This window comes from Protopterus annectens, chromosome 2.part2, assembly GCF_019279795.1.
Source record: "Protopterus annectens isolate FY-2018-M chromosome 2.part2, PAN1.0, whole genome shotgun sequence".
Taxonomy (NCBI): Eukaryota; Metazoa; Chordata; order Ceratodontiformes; family Protopteridae; genus Protopterus; species Protopterus annectens.
Genome location: NC_056730.1, coordinates 923604668 through 923619560, shown reverse-complemented (window position 1 = coordinate 923619560; position 14893 = coordinate 923604668). Strand labels below are relative to the sequence as shown.

At 39.9% G+C, this 14893-nt stretch overlaps 1 protein-coding gene and 1 long non-coding RNA gene across 2 annotated transcripts in view; one reads left to right on the top strand and one right to left on the bottom strand.

Moving 5' to 3' along the window:
* Nucleotides 1–14893, bottom strand: part of RASGRF2 (Ras protein specific guanine nucleotide releasing factor 2) — a 1933635-nt gene that overhangs the window by 1665234 nt on the left and 253508 nt on the right. The gene's annotated exons all lie outside the window — the stretch shown is intronic.
* LOC122795850 overlaps nucleotides 10493–14893 on the top strand; it is a 66867-nt gene continuing 62466 nt past the window's right edge. Inside the window, exon 1 of the long non-coding RNA XR_006363872.1 lies at nucleotides 10493–11217. This is a non-coding gene — a long non-coding RNA (uncharacterized LOC122795850). The remainder of the gene's footprint in view (nucleotides 11218–14893) is intronic.

Here is a 14893-nt window from a genome sequence, read left to right as displayed (position 1 = left end):
AAGAGGGCCAATGAGGTGCTCTGCTTGACATGTATGGGCAGTCTATTCCAGAGTATGGGGAGTCTCTGGGTCAGGAACCTATCCCTCCAGCATGTTTTGTTCAATGTGATGACAAGGTTTAGATCCCTGGAGCTTGTGGCTCTGAGGGATTGGGATTTCTTTAAGTGGAGCATGTCCAACATCACAGGGTTTGACATGGCCTTGTATGTTAAGCAGAGATCACCTCTGAGTAGACGATATGCCACAGAGTATAGCTGGAGTTTTTTTAGACGGTCAGCATATGGCATCTGCTTTAGGTCTGTGATTCTTTTAGTGATGTATTTCTTTGGCCTTTCCAGCTGTTGCAGATGTCTTGTGAGGTACATACCAAACGGGGCATTATACTCTATAATGGGTCTAATGAGGGATGAGTACAGTGGGACAATGACCTCCTTTTTTCTAGATGAAAAGCCCTTAGTGATGAGGTGTGCCACATAGAAGGATTTCCTGACTGTTGTGGCGATGTGGTTATCGGAAGTGAGACCACTGTCCACCTGTGTCCCTAAGTCTCTCATCACACTTTTGATGTTTAGCGTCCTGCCACCTATGTGGTAATTCATGGGTACATGTTTTTTTCCAAAGGGGATAACTATACATTTATTGGCATTAAGCTTGAGCCCATGGCTCTGGCACCAGGCATCGGTTTCTGTAAGGCCTTTTTGTAGAATATCCACATCATTTGAGGATTCAATAATGGCTCCCAGTTTGCAGTCATCTGCAAAGTTTGTTAGCCAGAGTCCCTTAGTGTTGGCCTGTACTTCAGAGAAGTAGATGCCAAACAAGAGTGGTCCCAAGACTGAACCCTGAGGTACTCCACTTGTCACTTGTCTGGAGCTGGATTTGGAGTCAGCTACTTTTACAGTCTGGGTTCTGTCAGTAAGCCAGTTGGCAACCCATCGAGTGACGTAGGGATTTATGCCCAACTTAATAAGTTTATCTATGCTTCCAGAGTGGGGGATGGTGTTGAAGGCCTTGGCGAGGTCCAGATAGGCTGTGTGGACCACCTTACCCTCGTCCACAGCTCTGGAGACTAATTCTAAGAAGCCAATCAGATTCAAGAGACAAGATCGGCCCTTCACAAACCCAACCTGGGTTGGGTCAAGTGTTTGAAGGTTGCCAATGTCTTTGTTTATAAGTTCCATGATAATGCGTTCCATGCCCTTGCAGATCAGGTTTGTCAGACTGATGGGACAGTAGTTCCCGGGATCCAAGGCGGATCATCCCTTGGTAGAGTGATTGATACATGTTTGGAAAAAGGAATGTACCACCAGTGTTGTACTGATTTGTGTTTGGGGGAGGTGGAAGGTGGGCAACATACTGATGTATTATAAATATATGAGACATACTTACATCTGGACCTTATTGTGTAATATTTCCAATGTAATATCCAACATAGATCAGCAATATACAGTCCCATTGTGCAGCACACAGTGGGTTTGCACGATGGTGAGCTAAGTGTACACGCATTCGAATTACACCTCTTGGTACATAGCTAAGCAGTGTGTAAACATGGGCTGTAGTGCTCATGTCTACTGAATCTGTACTTCACACCTGGTTTTTGCAGTGACTAAGGGCAATAACTGAATATATCTGATTTCTGTTTTTGGCAGTCTGCTTCTTAGGTGGTCTTGTTTGTCCAGTTTTAGTGATGTGGCACTCCTTGCAAAACAGATGAAATGAGCCAAACATGACACCTTTTGTTTTCTGATACAAACAAGGCAATGGCCTTGTTCTTAACAGAAAACAGTATGTGTGATGTTTAACTATGCTCAGACAATTTACCCCAGGAATGTCATGCACTATGAATGGACATAAACGTCTCCTGCATTCCTTATCCCCTAAGTATAGGAAAGTGAAACAGAGAAAAGAAGTGAAATGTGCAAAAACTAGGTATGTTAACCAAGTAGCATTACAAATGTCTACATAGTGTGGAATTTGAACCTGCACACCAATGGATATTTAAATCACAGGATGGCTGCCTTAACCCTCATCCCCACAGAAACAACTATGCAGCACATTAGTATAAGCAATATTCATACAATGAAGTGCAACACAATGTACACTGCTATCACAGATGAGTTACTGGTATGGGTCAAACAAGGGATCCCTGCTGTTTTGTGTAGTGGATCAAACCTCAGTTACTGATATGTGTCAAAGAAGCTTAGCCTGTTGTTAGTTTTGTGATCACAGCTGATGTCCTGGCATAGCACAATGAAATATATTCTCTCCATGTTACTTGCTACTCTATTTGTTCTGCATCCTGCCTGTAGTTTGATCTTGGGACTGTTTTTGAAGTCAGAGACTGCAATGTGTATCATTACTTTACAACTATTGTGTGTAATGCTTTACCACTGTAACTGTATGGTTCTATACTGGGGACGCACAGTGTTCCTCATTACCTTTGAACGGCTGACTGTGTGAATCTGTAAAGAATGACGGAGACTACTTAGGAAAGGGAACATGTGAGTGAACACATTTGCTCTGCTGTGACGTTAGAGTTATTACTATTGACATTCAAAAATATTTACCTGATTACTTTACCAAGGTAAACAAATCAATAATATGCCATAATATCATTAAACAATCAGCCCAGGTTCAGGAGCATACCTCTCAACCTCTTAGAGCATGAAATGTGGGCAAAGCCATAAATAAAGGTGGGACAAAAGCACTAAAATACGGATACTTGTTAAATATTGTTCTTAATCCGTGGTGGTGGTGCTGCGGTAGCGTTGTCGCCTCACAGTAAGACGCTTTCCGCTTCAATTCTCAGCTAGAGCGTCTTCTGCATGGAGACATGCATGTATGGGCATACTTTCGTTGAAGGTTGTGCATCAGGGCTGGTAACTAGGCACGTAAAAATCAACTACCAATCATTAGCGGACCGGAGTTCCGCTGTGGTGACCCCTAACCGGGAAAAGCCGAAAGACACAGCAGTTAAATATTGTTCTTACAAACTAAGAAAGTTGACAGAATACCAGGTTTTGCATTACCATGAAATTTCTGAAGGATATGAAATCTGAAACTCATGTGTCTGTCATTATTTTCTGACTTCAATCTGTAATGATTTGACAGTATTCTTCCATAATACTACACATATTTATAAAAAATGGACCAAAAATATAAGGGCAGAGTCTGGACATTGTGCGACACTCTGCCCATTTGAGAGGCACGTTCATGAGGCACCTTGCAATCACAGCAGTTGACAACAGTTTTAGTTCAGGGCTGACTCTGGGTGATGCAAGCAGTACACAGGCAATACATGTGGAGGTAAAAGTTGTGTGAGTTGTCTGGCATAAATTTGACTACACGTGCATGTAAGTAGGTGAAAGAGATTAGGCTCCTACGAGTTCAGTGACTGTGCTCTGTGTTCTTTCTTTGACAAATCAAGGCCATAGTTTGCAAGGCTCGATCTTTTATATGCAAGCAAAGTAATTGTTCTGCTGTCACTGTAACTTTATAATACTTCCTAGACAAATACAACTATATTTACTTGATTACTGTACCAGGTAAGTCACATATGTGGCATATTATTACAGAATACAGTGTAGGGTCTGCACTTACCTTACAATTGCAGCAGTTCACACAGTTTTAGTTCAGGACTGACTCTGTCTGATGCAAGCAGTACACAGCCATTACATGGGAGGTAAAGGTTGTATGATTCATCTGGCATCAATTTTAATCTATGTATGTGAGTTGGACAATGGTATTAGAGACCTAGGTTGTCAGTGAATGTGCTATGCTTTGTCTCTTAGCCAAAGCAAGGTCATACTGGTCACTCCTAGTTATGCCTCTGTTCACAGCAGCTGGTGTTTCCCCCTCCAGGTCCTCCTCTGACTTTGGCAGTGGTGCCTTAGGCATTGGTAGGGGGATGTGTGTCCATTCCTTATGCTGATCCTGCTGCAGCTGTTTCCACAAGATCAAATTGTGTAGCACAGCACATACTGTGAAGATATTTGTACATGTACGTGAATTATACTGCAAGGCTCCACTGGATGTATCTAGACACCTGAACTGTGACTTCAGCAGCCCGACCACATGTTCTATGATGTTTCTAGTTTGAGCGTGTGCTTCATTATAGCATTCTTCTGTGGGTGTGTGCACTTCTGATGTGTGTCCTTAGCCATGGCTCCAGTGCATGACCAGCATCCCCCAGTAAATGTCCCTGTGGGAAGGCCCCCCCTAGCAAACATCTGGTACAGCTGTGATGTGTTCCAGACATGGGAGTCATGATAACTGCCAGGGTTGCCAGCACACACATTCAAGATAATTCTCTAGGTATTGCACACGACTTGGCAGTTGATGAAGGGGAACCCCTTGTGGTTATAATAGATTCTACCCCACTCACCAGGTGGTGCCTTGATGTATACATGAGTGCAGGCTATAGCAACCAGTACTTTAGTACACTACCTGGTAGAAGGGGACCATATTGCTGGCCCTCTCCTCAGACCTATAAGGAACACATAAGTGCTCACTGGCATGCATGAGCATGGTATCCAGGAATTTGTGTAGGATCCTGGATGCTAATGCCTGTGACACACCCATCATGTCCCCAGTTGGTCTTTGAAATATACCTGTAGCTAATATACCTGTAGCTAATATCCTAAGGACTACACATACCTTAGTTTCCACTGGTATGGGTTCCTCCCGGTTGGCTCTGGGTCTGAATTGAGGGTGGCAGAGCTCAGAGAGTTCTTGTAATGTGTGCCTGTCCACCCGGTAGCACTCTATAATCTCTACATCATATATCATGTGAAATGTCAGCCTGGGCCTGAACCCTCTTCTCCTCCTCAGCCTAAGCCTATTCTCATCAGCACCAGCAGCCTCAGCTGCAGCCTCTAGCACATACATATGGATTAAAGCTGCAGCAGCCCCTAGCATTGTCTCAGGTTAAAAGTTCCTTGACTTTACTATAATGGTATTGCAGTAGGCAGGAAAAAACAGACTTGGGTCTACCTGCCTGTTTTATAACCTGTGGAATAGCACTGTGCTGAAAATCTCCTGCTTCTGCTGTAATTAGCTCCTGTGAGACACACCTGCTGCTTACTTGCAAGTATTAAGTGTAGTTTCAGTCATTAATGCACATCACACCACTATGTGCCGCTGCGTGCACCAATGGCAAAAAAAAAGCACAAAAAAGTAAATAAGAAGGTTGCAGGGTCTGTAGTTGAACTCTACACCATCTGTACATCAGCCCATGCATATACACATGGACTATAGAACTAGTTACATATTAGTTAGACAGACACCTACTATGTATTCATGTCATGCTACTACATGCCCCTGTGCGCCCCTGTGAGAACCAAAGGGCAAAAAAAAAAATAATTAGAAAATAAGAAGGTTGCAGGGCCTGTACTCAAACCCTGCACCATCTTTACTCCACCCCAAGCATATACACTTCGGGCTATAGAAATAGTTGCATATCAATTAGGCAGGCACCTGCTATGTATTCCTCATTTTCCTACAATTGTGTTAAGCACCGCAGTGCGAAAACACTGTAGGGGTCCCTACATGAAGTGGTCTGACCTACATGATTACACTTTTTAGTGATTCAGTAAATCAAAGGTGTGTGGACCTCATTTGCATAGTAACTGTGTAGAAAGGTCCTCTTGTACATGGTTAGTAACCGTGCAGGCAGGGGAACTGCAGGGGAGAGGTATGCATAACACAAAACGGACAACCATTTTTCCTTACATTTTAGTGTATTCCACAAACTACATACTCAGTATGCCTACATTACAGTGTCAATACTGTTTTAATGTCATTTTATATTTAGGATGTATACATTACTTATGGGTATAGTAGTATGGGGGGGTGAGGCTTCCATTTATTTAATAATTATTGTTAACACTGTTAGTCACCTTTTTTAGAACGAGACTGTCTAAATATGTATTAATGTATGCATTTTTACTTTTTAAGGTCAGTTGTGTGCTGATGTGATCAGTTTTGCTTAGTCTGGTTTCCATGTGGACTCCTTTCTGCAACTGTATTCAAAAAGTTTTCAAATACATGGCCAGGAGCTACATGGAGTCTACATGGTTGCATTACAGTTTATTGAATAACTGAGGACAGCATTGCAGGGGTGCTATGCATGCCACAGAAGCTACGTGGACTCTAGCAGTATGCGCGTGATGGTGCGCCGCTACACAGAGTTTACCGAATAGCAAACTGTTCACACTCAGGTGCAGACACTGAAAAAAATTAACCATGTAGAGTTTACTGAATCCTGGAGTACATGTATATATAATGGGAGTACTATATGTGCTTTTGGTAGTTGTACTATTTTAGAGAAGAGCCTGATTCAAGTAACAGGAAGTATGAGGAGTTAGACTGAGGTGATAGGGGGAGTGAGAGTACAACAGTGGTCTGATGGAATGAGGATTGAAGGAGTATACTTTAAAAGTTGTGATTGGCAGTGGAGGTGGAGGTGTGGTTTGGTTCATCTTTAAAGAATAAAATAGAGGTGCGTGGGAATAGGGTGGGGTGATAAGCACCACACGTAGCAAAGTGCAGCAGAGCAAAGATTCCTCAGGAAATCTGTGACCAGAAAACATATATTAGTGGATATCAGGCAAGGAGAACAACCTGTTCGATGTGTAATTCAAGTCTGTGAAAGTAGCAGCACCCTCTGTTTGTGCCTTTACACCAAGCTTTTATGTTAAATGTTGGCAGTATAATGGGATATAGGAGACAAGAGTTTTCCTTAGAAATTATACTCATGTATGGTTATGCATACAGATGGCAAATTCTACAGCTCATTGTATATACTCTGAGGGAAATGTAGTGTTGTACAATGTTTCCCTTCCTGTTTATCTTGGAGAAAATGCAGTTTTCTACACTGCATTGTTTTATACCCTTGATGATAGGGATAACCAGTGTTCTGTAGGTACAGGAGTAGAAGGGAAAGACAAGTAGCAGCAGTTGTGTTTTAGTGGTACATGCTATACTTGTTTTTCTATCACAGACAGTAGTAAATAGGGCATTAAGGTAGCTTTTCAGTTAACAATATTTGGAAGATTTTTAAGTCTGTTGACCAATCCTCCTATGAAATCTGTTAGACTATACTTCCATTTATCCCTTGAGGAGGCTGGATTACCTTGACCTCCACTGTTAAGCCATGTCAGAAAGTATATTGAGAAAAAAATAATCTAGGTTAAAGAATGTCTTTTTTGATTATCTAGGACAAGGTGACACGTTTCAGGCGCTTTTACGCTTTTCCTAACTGCCTGTATGCTGGTACCTCAGTGACAGAAACAGTGGTGGGCATGACAGGGATTGTCAAATCATACCCATTTTCTGTACCCCTGACATCACTCTTACAGTGTATTCACAACAAGCACAAACTTGTATAGTATATTGTATATACACACTGCTTCCTAAGATAATACAGTGCTAACAAGTTTACAAGTGGCACTCTATACGTTAACATACCACCTTAAATTTACCACAGTCAGCTGTGTCACAATTCAATGCATTTACAGGGTGCTGTAGATGTCATCATGCCTTCGTCAAGGACATCAGAAACAAGATTTACAATTTACTTTCTCATCTAGAGTAGCATGTTATCACAGAATTGTGTTGTAAAGTGATGTCTATGAGGATGAGGAATTTGAAACTATGCACATTGTTTTATTATATACTGTTTCCCCACATGATAAAACAAGTAAAGTTTTCTCAATACCTACTTAGCATGAGCAGGTGACATTGTAGTGGGTCACACTTATAGAAGTTAGATAGTATAATACTGCAGTTATCTTAAGCTGACCCTAGAGGCACAAATGACATTCCAAGTACAACGGTTTCTGTAACATTTTTAAAACTACAGTGTAGTAGTTACAGACTTTGTAAATGACTCTGTCTTTATTTAAAAGAATATGCTGTTTCATGAAAAAGTATTCTCAGCATCATCTGCAAGAGTCAGTACGTATCTCTCTTTTAAATTAGACCAACAGCTGTACATGAGAATTATCAGACACCTGCATCTAATAGCTCAGTGTGATCTTTTTAAAAATGATCTTTTTAAAAATGAAGTCACTAATTTTCACATGTTGCAAGCATGCTTTAAGCAGGCATTCTGGCATGGCCTATCACTGCAGTTGCCTGACAGGGTTTTTAAGTTCAAATATGGTTACCAACTGTTGAGATTCAGGGACAGATAACACAGTGGATGGGGGGGCATCTGTAACCATTTTAAACAGCTTTAGAGGAGTGCAGCTGTATACCAGACTAAACAAAGCACTTACTTTGTCTTAAGGAATGAAACACTGTGTTGCAGGTGTTCATTTAAAATATAGTAGTACACCAAGGTCACAGATGCAGCTGGCCAATTTTAAGTAGACAATAAAAGGCTAGCTGCAGTACTATAATGTATTACTATAGGTACAGTGTTGTCATATACAGAATGCCTGAGCTCAAGGATGAATCCAGCACTAGTCAACATAGGCAGATGCCTAGGGTCCAGTGCTGGGTGATGGATGTGTAAACATTACAAAAACATTTGTTTCACCCACTTCCCAACCAACCACTACTCTTACCCACATACCATCGCTCTCTCCAATTTCCATTCTCTTTTCTCTGCTTCTAGGAAGTCTCACTCGCTAGGAAGTCTTTCACTCATTGGCTCACACAATTAAACCAATAAGACACATTGAGCTAATGGGTAGTAACTTGTAACAGTGAAGCTTGTGGGTCTGTGATTAGCTAGCAGTGTAAGCATACCTCTCACTGTACAGATTTTCACAGAATGTCCAGATTTGTTGCCCCATATTTTTGATCAGTTTTTAATAAAATTGTGATTTTATAGCAAATTACTGGCAAATCATTAAAGGTTGAAGTTAGAAAATAATGACAGATGTTTGAGTTTCAGACTTCAAACCCTTCAGAAAATTTATGCTAATGCAAAACCTGTTATTCTATCAACTTTCTAAGTTTGGGAGAGCAATATTTAAAAATTGTCCCTATTTTTGGGCCTTTTCCCACTTTTATTTATGGCTTTGTCCAGATTTCTTATTCTAACAGGCTGTTGAGCGTTATAAATTCAGGCTCTGACTCTGTGCTTTGAACAGTTTCAGGGAATTGCTGAATTGATGCCACAATCTTGATAAGGTGTTGACTTAGGAATTACTTTTACTGCTGCAATTAGTAACCCCCGATTAAGCCAGGAACTGATGTTGTGATTAGCTCCCATGCCATAGTGTTGCTGCCATTACTGTACGGAGCAGTATTAAAAGTGTGTGTGTGTGTGTGTGTGTGTGTGTGTGTGTGTGTGTGTGTGTGTGTGTGTGTGTGTGTGTGTGCAAATACTTGATTTCTGCGTCTTAGAGTAGTTGTGGTGCCAAGGAAAGAATCGATTGTAGTAAACATAAGCATCATCATATAAACTATGTTCTTTGGGAACAATACTTGGCTTCCTTGTTTTGTTGATTGTTGACAGTTTATTTTATTATTTGACTGTGTATAAATTGGACAGCATGACGTGTGTGTGTTTAATGCTAATATTTAATATTTAATGCAACAGAACACAATCTAAGGCATCATAGTCAAAACAAAGCAAATTATTTGTATGGGAAGGTATCAGTCATGTACAACATCAGCAATGGTTAACTAGCAAGTTAAAACAATCAACTAAGGACATATAATCTCAGTAAAATAAAGTAAATCTTACTCATAAGAGAAACCAATCACATAGGCAATATTTGCAAAGAAATGAGAGCAGATTATAACAGTCAGTTTGAGACCTAGTACCGGAGTAATTTGAAGGCAGTCCAATGTGCATGTAAGCATAATGCATTCATACCAACAAAGTTTAATTCTGTTTATGTTGCATCTTGCCAAGAATGCTAAAAACAAGTGATGGTACAATGGAGATTGTGTGTGTGTGTGTGTGTGTGTGTGTGTGTGTGTGTGTGTGTGTGTGTGTGTGTGTGTGTGTGTGTGTGTCCGTGTGCATGTGCGTGTGTGTGTGTGTGTGTGTGTGTGTGTGTGTGAGGGGGCGTGTTAAAGAGAATAATACATTACATTAGGACACCTGCTTTGTGGGAGGAAGCACACAGGGTGGAATGGTACTTTCATTCTACAAGACTTCTGTTTCTAAAATAATCAGTGGATCCCAGATACAGGAGAACATCCTTGTGTGTGTGCAGTTTAAATTACACTTATGGAGTCTGTGAAAGCGGTAGTCCTAATTAATTGTATGTGTGTGTGTGTGTGTGGGGGGGGTTATTACGATAATAGTGAGCAGAGCTTGTATTTTTCACCCCATGCTTCTAGGTTCAGATGTGGGTGTAACGTGGCTTATGAGGAAAAAAAAAACTGTCTTCAGATGTTGTGCCTAGGAAAGCTTAACTCAATTTTACACTTCACAGGGAAAGCTAAATGGTTGGTAGGCAGCAGTGTGTTTACTTTGGCGGAATTAAATGTTCTACAGTGCAATGGTTTTATCCTGAGAGATGTTTTTCTCTTGTTTACTTCAGGGAGAAAGATAGTTTTCTACACTGCTATGTTTCTTCCCTTGAAGGAATTATATCCTCAATGATGGGGGCAAACACTGTCCAGCAAGGCACAGGAGTAAATGGACAATGTAATTATCAGCATCACCGTGTAGGTGACAGACACTGCTGTTTGTTATGGAAGAGGGTACTTCCTAGTATCCTTACACAGTGAACTGAGGTGGCTTTTCAGTAAGCTGTATTTAGAAGATTTAAAGTGAGACTGTGCTTATCTTCATCCCAGGGAGGGTGACATTCTTTGCCCTTTTCTGTTAAGCCGCAGTGAATTGAGATAACTTTTCGGAAAGCAACATTTGGGAGCTTTAAAGTCCTTTGACCATTCCTTCCTTTGTGCTCTTTTAGACTGTGCTTTCCTTTGGTACTTGGGGAGTGAGCTGTATTTTACTCTTTTATGCTCAGTACAAGCACTGATCTCTTACATTCTGAAGACAGGAAGTGGCTGTAGGCATTCTGGAGTATGTGAGACAGTATCAGATCTTTACAATGAAGTACTAAGGAGTTTGACGCGTAACATCAACACTGAAGCCTAGTGGAAATGCTACAGAAGGTCAAGCATACCAAATGAATACATTTTGTGCATGCCTTTTATACTTCAGGTAATGAAGGGCAGCTGGAAGAGCAAAAGAAAGCAGTTTGCTTCCTACACTGGTGTTGTGCGGCAAGACTCCAAAGGGTAAGTACCTTTTAGACCCCAGGAAATAAGGCAAATTTTCTGTAATACACATCCATTCCTTATTGTGCTTATAAATTGGGAAGCTGTAGGTTTGATATAACTTAAAGTACTTTTGAAATTATATACTTAGCATCGCATTTTGATGTAAATGCTTTCTTCTGCCAAACATTAGCAGTGACTTTGAGGTTAAAATACAGAAAACAGGTTCTGAAGTATTTTTCTTTCTGAAGTTGTCAGGTTTCAGAATGCAGTAACATCTTTATAGGTTCATAGGTAAGTACTAGGTTAGCTGCCTTTGCAGGCCATTTTAAGCCCAGCCAGGTTCTCTTTTTGAGCTTAAAATAACTTATCCCATTTGGTTATACATTGGCCTTACCCACCCCATGGTCAATAATTATTGACCTGAGAATTACTTCTGACAATTATATATTATCCCTAATGAGAATAACTGGGATCCCGCAATACATAATTTGAGGAGACCCATGCATAGGATAAAGCATTCAGGAGGTGCATCTGTGCATTAGTAGTACAGGGTGCAGTTATGGAAAAATTTTTCTTTTTCCCATCCATTGATCCATGATGAACTTGAAAATAGACAGTGAGGAACTTTGTTTTATGTGGATGGCAAGTCTATTCAAGAGAAAAGGTATCCTCTGTGAAATATACCTGCTCCTCCAAACCATTCTGTTGATGTTGCAGAACAGGTTTAGATTCCTAAAAAAGTATTACTTATGCCATTTGACTTGTTAATATGCAGTAAATCTACCAGTACTGGGTTAAAGGATGCCTTATTATATCATATTTTAATAAAATAAAAAGATTAAAGTTCTTCAGCTCACCTGTCAGTGTACATCTACATGTAATTTCTGTCATTATTCCTTTACTTCTTGGCTGCCTGGTATTGCCTGAATTTACATATAAAATGATATCTGTTTTATTGAAACAGTAATCCAAGTAGTGTATATGAATAAGTTGTGGTTTACTCCTCACAGATCCATCAGCAAGCTTAAGGAAGGACTCTGTTAAAATTTTCAAATGCTAACGTTTAAAAATGTCAAATGCCAATATAAGATCTGCTATTTATATCACAATACTGTATACTAAGAGGGTAAAGGTTTACTCCTGAAACAGCACTAAAGTTCAAAACTATGTGAAATGCAGGCAAAATTCACAAGGAAAGCTGTTTAACAAAAATAGTTCTGATGCAAAATCACTTAGCACATAGCTAATTTATTCACAGCCACATGCTCCTATTCAGTAACTGTGAAAGAGCAAATAAGGTGACTGGCTAACTTTATTTTGTGTTTCCCAGGAAACTTAACAATCCTGTCTAGAAGGCATTGAGAAAGTGGTAAGGCACAATCAAAGAACATCAAGTTATTGTGACTTTCATGCTGAAATGGCGCAAAGCAGTTTACAGAGTTCGTCTGCTGACACATAAACAGGCATGCCTGATTGTCCGTACCTGGTGTGAAACTTGTTATATAAAAAATGAGAGTTTGCTAGAGTCCTGCAGTTACTTTATGTTCACTGCCACTTCAGAATTGTAATCTCTGGAACTTCCTGTGAAGATGTGATTCACTTGGGCCTGAAGTCCAAAATTTAAGATTTCCTTATTATAAAATGAGTGATTTTATTTCTATTTTAGTGTTTGTGTGAGTGTCTGTCACTCTGCCCATGTGAATACATATATAGGAAGCAGTAAGGAAGACGTCAACTGCATGTTAGTTAATGGGGCTGAGGGAGTCTGCACTTACTATAACCATGCATAGTACATTTCTTGTACACTGTTGGAAGTGGCCTGAGTACCTTTCTTCAGCCCATTGTTTAACAGGTTTACATGTAACAACTTCTGGTATTAAAGGCAACAGCCGCCATGGCATGCACAGCATCCAAAAACTCATAAGCAACAGCTATGAGAAGCATTTACAGGTGAAGAGGTATTGGGTAAAATGTATAAACATTTTAAGAGTAAGAAAAAAAGAGATTAAACATATATGCTGATCCATTCATAAACATTTTAAGGCTAAGATAGAAAAGTTTAAACATGCATGGTTATCAGTTGTGTTCTGTAGTTCTGTCTACAACAAACAATGCAAATTTCCTTCTGTGAGTTTTACAGCATCCGTGCCTTTAGCTAATCAAAGGAAGAGAAAGAAGGCACAATTTTAGAAAGGAATTTACCCTGCCTTGATAGCAATAAACCTGCTGATGAAGGTTGTGTCTAAAATAATGCTTCTCTTAACTGGTTGGCACTAGACAGAAAACTGAAAGTAAGGTTTTGATTCAAATATGGGAAAGTTGTACTCTTAGGCTTGATTTGTACTCATAGGATTAAAAGAAGGAAGGTAAAAGGAATAGTTATTAGTAAAAATTAATGTAAGAAATCTGATATCAGTATAGGACAGTTCACTGAAACTGTAATCCAGAAAAACATACTTTTGACTAATGCCTTAACCCAAATTCCCAAAAATTAATTCAAGAGAAATTGTAGGTTGGCACATGTCCTAAAGAGGTCATAGCCCTTTTGTGTACTTAGACTAATTATTGCCAACACCAACATCAGCACACCTTGAGGACAATATTTCTGTTCAGTGGTGATTTCACAGCTGCTTACAGCGAAAGAGACTTTACAGTAATTTAATGAAGAACTGGGAGTTAATGAAAATTATTCAAAGAATGTACCTTGTACAACTGCTGTCTCCCTGAAATACAACATCAAAATATGACTGGCTGAGATACCTGAAACCATAAAAAATTGTTTAGATCACAAGATTAATGGGTCTGAAAGGGGGTAGAGTCAACTTTCCAAAAATAAATCACAATCCTCTGATCATGTGTAATCATCTGGGGTCTGATACAGGGCTATGTAAAAAAGACTGTTCTAAGAAGTAGCTTATAAAATAGGCCATTAACCCACCTTTGCAAAAATAACACATTTCTGTAAGGCAGACTTTGTAGATCAGTAGCTAAGCATAGTATCAGAAAGTGCAGGAGAATGCAGGGACTGGCTCTAGGAAAGGCATGATAGAAGCACTCCTACCAAAACCTAAGCATGCCTGTAACTGCCTATGCATTCTTGGACTAGTGAAGGGCCCTCTTGTTGCCTCTAAAATTTATAGGATATCATAGGACAAACCCTGAACCTTTCAAACAAAGCCTACTAATTCTAAGAATTGTGAATAAAGGTTCAAGGCTATACAGTTGGGATGCAAGAGCAAATCCCAATCTGTTACACAAGGTTCCTGTAGATACTGCCACAGCAGAACAAAGGAAATCTAAAGGACTTTGGAGAATGAAGGCTAACTCGAATATAACAGCACAATAAAAAAAGAGGTGGGCAGCGTCATGCTCATCCTTACACAACACCATCTTTTATCAGATGAAACAGAGTTGAATTTAATTAGAGAATGGGAGATCCGTACGTTGCATCCTTGTTGGAGAAAGAACGTTCTCCAGCAGGGTATTAATATAGAAGTAAAGCCTGCTGTAAAACAAGTCCGCCACATCACGGCCACATATCAAGCCACCATGGAACTTGGACAGAAAAAAAATAATGGGCACCATTACTTCACACTTGCTAAGCAGCACTTCTGTTTAGCAAGTGTAAACTATAAAAAAAAAAAAAAAGAAAAGAAAATGAAAAGAAAAAGTGTATGTGTGTCTATGTTTGTGC